The 6,000-nt window shown below is 49.0% G+C and overlaps 1 protein-coding gene across 1 annotated transcript in view; it reads left to right on the top strand.

The window, feature by feature from the left end:
• The first annotated feature begins 3,427 nt into the window (after window positions 1-3,427).
• NEK6 (NIMA related kinase 6) overlaps window positions 3,428-6,000 on the top strand; it is a 47,822-nt gene continuing 45,249 nt past the window's right edge. The window contains exon 1 of the mRNA XM_005529168.3: window positions 3,428-3,527. The gene's annotated coding sequence lies outside the window, so the exon portion shown is untranslated. The remainder of the gene's footprint in view (window positions 3,528-6,000) is intronic.

Genomic DNA, 6,000 nt, shown 5'->3' with positions numbered 1-6,000 from the left:
CTTTCGGAGCACGCTTATCAGTTTGAGACTAAACTGCTGCGCAAATGCTCATGAGATCAATCTACAGATCTTAAATATGGTACAAAAGAGGTGTTTCTGTGAGCAATCTGTTGGAGAGATTTTGTGCTGCCTTTTTGCCTCGTTCCACACTGGTATGCATTCCTTCAGCATTAATGCTTCCTCTGGGACCCAACCTTATGGAAATGTGAGCCGGAGCGTGCAGGCTGCAGCCGCTCTGTGGAACTCAGCCTGCATGGAGGGAGCTGCAGCCCTGCCTGTGGAAAGAGGAATCCACAGCCTGGCTTCTCCAGCTATTGCTGACTCTCCTTAAACTCTACGATTTACATTGGAAGAAGAAGGTTATTTTGGGGGTTTTTTGTTTGTTTGTTTGGTTGGTTTTTTGTTTATTTGGTTGGTTGGTTGTTTTTTTCTGTTGCTTTTCCTCCCCTGAAAAATAACTTCTAGCAGTCTGCTCCCTGTGTGCTGTTAGGAATAGAAAATAAATAAGTCAATAGGCATATATTAAGTCAGTAAGGCCAGGAATTTATCGATAACGGACTGAGGATGAAGGATACAGTGACAGTTGCATTTAGCTCTCAGAATAAAGTAAATCAATCAAATTGACTGTTTGTTGATTTAAAATCCTTAAAGAATTGGGCCAAGATGATTCTAATTTTCCCAAAATGGACTTGTGAATCTCCATACCCACAGGTAATACAGGAACGTTCCTGGTTTATTGTTCTCAGCCCCTGATATTGCAGTGCTCCCTTGCTGTGCTTGACTCTGTTGGTTCAATTATGAAGTAGTGAAGTAGCCTCACTCCCAGTGGGTCACTGCTACAACACTGGGCTGTAAATAGTGAGGAGGCCATGGGTGCTCTACAACCTTGTGAGTATTAGCTATAAATGCCTTAGGGGCATAAAAACCTATTTCTTCATATTTTAGGTTAAAAAAATAAGTTATTTAAAATACTTTTATTTAGGTAATTCTCCATTCCTTACAGACTTACAGTAACTACTAAGAATTCCTTTGGACAATTGAGATTTTAAGAATTGTAGATTAAGATGTACATCAGCCCATCCTTGAACTGTATAAAATAATTAACTGATTAAATGAAATGGTTGTCTGGGGTCTGTGGATGATGCAACCCTGATTTAGATGTGTGTGTATAAAATACATTTTTTACACTTCAGGAGACTTGATCTGTGGCTGTTCTTACAGACCCCGAAACATGGAAGAAGTAAAGTAAACATCTGAAAGTTCTCACTTCAGGGGTTGTTTGAAAGAGAATTTCACACAGAACTGTAGCACAGATATGAACGAAAGTCTATTTCTGTCAAGACTTAATTGAGGAAATTTAATTTTCTTTCCTAACTGAATTGCTGTTGATAATTTAAATTAATTCTGTCTGGTCTGTCTAATTCAGCCATGAAAAACCTGGATCTTGGAGCTGTGCACAAGAATGTAGCAGATTTTTAGAAGCAGCTTTTCTGAATAGAAAGACAGTAACTTATGGCAGCCTAACAATAGATATTTTTTGGTTGTTGTTTTGATATAAAGCACTTAAGTTCTTCCACCTCAATCCACTGACATTCTCATTTTAAGAGAAAGAAATGCATTTTTTAAATGGTACATCAACAGACTTTGGGAAAATTGAGTTTGGAGAAAAAAAATTGAATTAATTTTGTTTCTCTAAGCACTTTCCCATGTTTCAGATTTTGTACTGATAGATTGATGATATGATTTGCTTTAAAACCAGGTGGCCTCTTAGTTTCCATCTGTTGTGTCTATTGCTCTGTCTCTAGTGAGAAGCATTGCAGAGCTGTGCAGGCATCTGCACCCTGGAGAGAAACTCTGCGCCATCAGAAATGCTCCAGGAGAGAGAATCGACTTTCACTGTCTCTTAAATGTATCAGAAACTCAAGCCCCTGGATCTTGTTTATATTCACCCAAACTGAACACAGTGAATTTCTATTAGATAGATGTAAACAGCTTTATAACAAAACCAAAACCCAGCGACATTTCCAGAAGAAATAGTTACAATCTTCCCAAACCACCATGGCAGTTTCTGGCCTCTCTGGATGTTGGAGGTGGCACCGCTTTAGCAAGAAGGCTTTCCTAAAAGTGTGAGTTTCTGTGGATAAAAGCCATTTGAGCAAATATCTGCCATCATGTTTCAGGTTCTGTAAAACACAGAATTATTTTGAAGTATTTAAGTGGAGTCTGCTGGGAAAAGTGACTTCTTTGAACTGAATGTCTGGGGCAGCAGGTTCCCCACAGCTCTGGTGTAGGTGTAGGTAATGCAATCAGTCAAGAGAGAGGGGACAGAGCAGCAACACGCCACGAGGGCTGCAGGCATTTCCTTGGAAGCTGCGTGTTCAGGAATGTGGGGCACAGAATGCAGAGCGGGGCCTTTCCCGCTGCTCCCAGGGAACGCGCAAAACAAATCCGCTGTGCTGCGGGGCAGGGTGTCACTGTGTGCCACTACCTGCTCCAGACAGCTGCAGCACACCTGAAGGGATTGGGAAACAGCGAGGCCAGGGCCCGGGACAGCGGGGTGGAACCAGCTCTGTCCCGTAGCACAGGGCCCGCCGGGAGCGCGGCTCCATCGCCCGGCCTTAGTCCAAGTGGACTTCCCCTGCTGGGACTGGCTCCATGCTCACTGCTAGGGCACTCGTCTGCCTGACAGGAGTGATTAAAAAGGAAAAAAAGTATTTTAAAATAGTATTTTAACTAGCAAAGAGCTGCGTGGAAGTGGTTACAGCGGCAAAGGTGCTTTTGCTGGCACAGCGTGTTTCATTTGTGAGCTGCTCCAGGGCTCGCTGGTGATAGCACTGTGCTGTGCCAGCGCTGGGAGTTTCCATCGTACCAGCAAACATCTCCACACAAGTCTGACAGAAGTGACAACAGTTGACAAAACAGGAGCAGTTCCCTCGGTCCCCAGCCTCGCCGCCACACAGGGACCATTGCTGAGCCTCGCTCCTTAGGTTTGTGTTTATTGCCAAGTTCGAGTTCACTTGTGAAAAAAACCTGCTGAATTTCAAGTTCAGATTCAATTTATATCGGGTACTCATACACGTCTAACTTGTGGATTGAGGAGTCCCAAAAGCCGGAGAGATTTGGGAGCCAAACCCGTTCAGGCCGGTTCGTGCAGGAACTCGGCTGTGCCGCACTCGAGGCCCGAGGCTGCGAAACGCCTGATCCGGCCCGGCGCTGGGGTCCCGCTCCGGGGCGGGAGGGGCCCCGGGGCGGGGCGAGCCGCGGGCAGGGGGGCCGGAGCCCCGGGGCCGCTCCAGGTGCGGGCCCGCAGGTGGCGCCGAGCGCGCACGCGCCGCCCCCGCGCGCGGCCCCCGCCCGGCCTGCGTGGCAGCAGCGGCGGCGCGCGCGCCCGGGCGGCGGCGCGTGCGCGGGAGCGCGGGGCGGGCGCGCGCGCGGCGAAGTTCCGTGCGGGACGCGGCGCCGCTCGCTCGGTCCTGCGGGGCTCCCGCGCCCCCGCGCCGGCACCGCCGCGCCTCCGCCGCCCGCAGGTGAGCACGCGGGACCCTGCGCTCCGCCGGGCCGGGCCCGGGGTGTGTCCGCCCGTCCGTCCGTCCGTCCGCCCGCCCGCCCGCCCGTCTCGGGCCCCGGCGCCGCGCGGCGCCTCCGGGCAGGCCCGGCTGGGCCGCGGGGGCCGAGCGAGGGGCGGCGGGGGGATCGAGCGGCCGCGCTGGCGGGGACGCCGGGGGCCGTGTGGGAACGGGGGGGTCCGGGCCGCGGGGCCCGCACGTGCCCGGGCGAGAAGGGGAAGCGGCCGGGAACGGCACCGGGCGGGTCAGCCCCGCTGCCGCCGGACGGGCCGAGCGGCGGCCTTGCCACTTGAGCAAAGTTGAGACCGTGCTACAGACGTGCGAGCGTTTGTGCGCTTTGGTGTCGCTCGGAAGGTTTGGGGAGGTTTGGGGGTTTTCCATTTTAGCAGCTGTGCTCCGAGCACACGCGCCCCGGAGCAGCCGTTCCCGGCCCCGCGCCCCTCCGAGCGCCGCTGCCCTCCAGAGCCCGGGGTGCGCTCGTTTGGCTCCTCGGTGAGGCTCCCGGCTGGCGCAGAGAGTCCCGGGGTGTGCGGGGGGCCCCGAGACCCTGGGCGGCTGCTTCACGCTGGGGTCTTCCGAGATCGATTGCTGGCGATCCCCTGGTCCCGTCGCGGCTCCCGGGGTGCGCTCCGCCGCTCGGGAACCCCAGTGCCGGGGGATTACACATGGCTTCGGAGAGACCACATGGTAGAGCTGAACTATCAAATACCATCTTTTCCCCTCAACGTGTTCCTCCCTCCAAAGTGTGATTTATGCTTGGTTAGAATAACGGTGGGTTTCTGAGCCCATCTGTTGTCTGCCTGTTTGCACACATGGAATAGCTCTGCCTATGGTGATTGCCTATGGCATTATTGCAGGAGAAGTAGTTTGATAGGAAATATTGTAGCAATTAGAAGTCCAGTGATGCAAGTTCCTGACACATTGTGACTGTCTTGCTGTCAGTTCTGTGTCTCCTTTAAAAGTTCATTTTTTTGTGAATCACTGTAAGCAGCCGTTTAACTTCTGCAGCATTTGTAGTTTTTACATTTGAGACATCTCTTGACATTGAGTCAAACTCTTTCCACTGTTGTTTTTTTTCCTGTAGACATTCTTTGTGACAGTCATATTCTGTTAAGCAACAACAGAAAAAAAAAGAAGGAACTGCTTTTAGATAAGACTGTTGCTGCCTGTTTCCTCTGGCTCTGAGTCTTAGAGACCTAAAAAAGATGGGAGCTGTGAGAAACTTTTATTATGATGGAAAAAGAGCATCTTCTGTGGGAAGTGAGATTCTAGATGGAGTGTGAGTGACTGCTGTCACCCCAAAGGAATTGTCAGAGCAGAACCAAACTTTTGCTTTCTTAACACCTGTGATGTATAGAATGTTTCTGCTTGTTTCATTTCCCCCTCCTTCCTCTGGAATTCTGTTTCTTGACAAATAGGTATTTTGTGAGAGAGGATGGATGCATAATTGGAATGTGAGTTTTTTCAGATTCTTCACTGTTCATTTTATAAGGAGAAAAACAGATGAATAACTTGAACCCCAAGCCCACATTGGGAAACAGATTTTCTTTCAGTATTGACCTCTGTGATCCTGCCTGAAAAGTTTTATGTCACTAAAAAGTTTTATAACACTGAAATATACACTGAAAATAGTGAGCATACACTGGCTTTTTCAAATTTCTTGCAGTTATTGAGGCTGTACTGGAGGAAATAGTGAGAGATTCTGAGGCTTTGTGTCTTGGGGCTTTATTCACACCTACCTGTTGGTCTGAATGGCTCTTGAAATGGCTTGAAAAAGTATTTTTGTGTGTTGAATGAGCTGTTTACTCGGAATAAAATGAGTGTTTTTGTTTGAATGGGGCCAGAAATGCCCATGTGGGTTTTTCTCCTGCTCTGCCTCTGCTCTCTTAGCTCTAAAATGGGGGTGATTTCCAACAAGTCCCCTTTCTGAAGCTATCTAGATGTGTAAAGGATTAATTAGTGGATGTATTTTAGCATCTTTTACTCCTTTGTGTGGTGTGAAATATATTTGACCTCAAGGCTATGAAAAATGTTTAGCAGCAACCAGCCTGGCAGAACAGACCAACCCCTGTGGCTGCAGCCAACAGCTGGGGCAGGTGGGAGAAATCAAATGTATTCAGTCTGAATTTAAAGCAAGAAAATGGACTGTGGCTGGAGGAGCAGAGGAAGTACTTGCAGGAAGATTTCAAAAATGAAATGATGAAAGTGGAAATCTGGGGCTCACAGGACATTTGCTTTGTCCTAAATGAAAGCTTAGATGGGTCCTTAGGGAAAATGGATTTAATAGCCCAACTTGTGCTTTGGTTTTTGTCATTCTAACTTACTTTTCTTAGAGGTTCTTGTTGCAAAAGAGGTTGTTCATGGTGATCTTCAGCAAATGAGAGCAGTAAGTACATGGAACCTCATTTTAGAAGCAGGGCTCACCTTCACCACT

The sequence above is a fragment of the Pseudopodoces humilis genome, chromosome 22 (assembly GCF_049639895.1).
Source record: "Pseudopodoces humilis isolate 2021_Gansu_Grassland_sample_001 chromosome 22, ASM4963989v1, whole genome shotgun sequence".
In the NCBI taxonomy this organism is placed as follows: Eukaryota; Metazoa; Chordata; class Aves; order Passeriformes; family Paridae; genus Pseudopodoces; species Pseudopodoces humilis.
The sequence above is the reverse complement of the archived record's forward strand: the minus strand, read 5'-3'. Positions and strand labels throughout refer to the sequence as shown.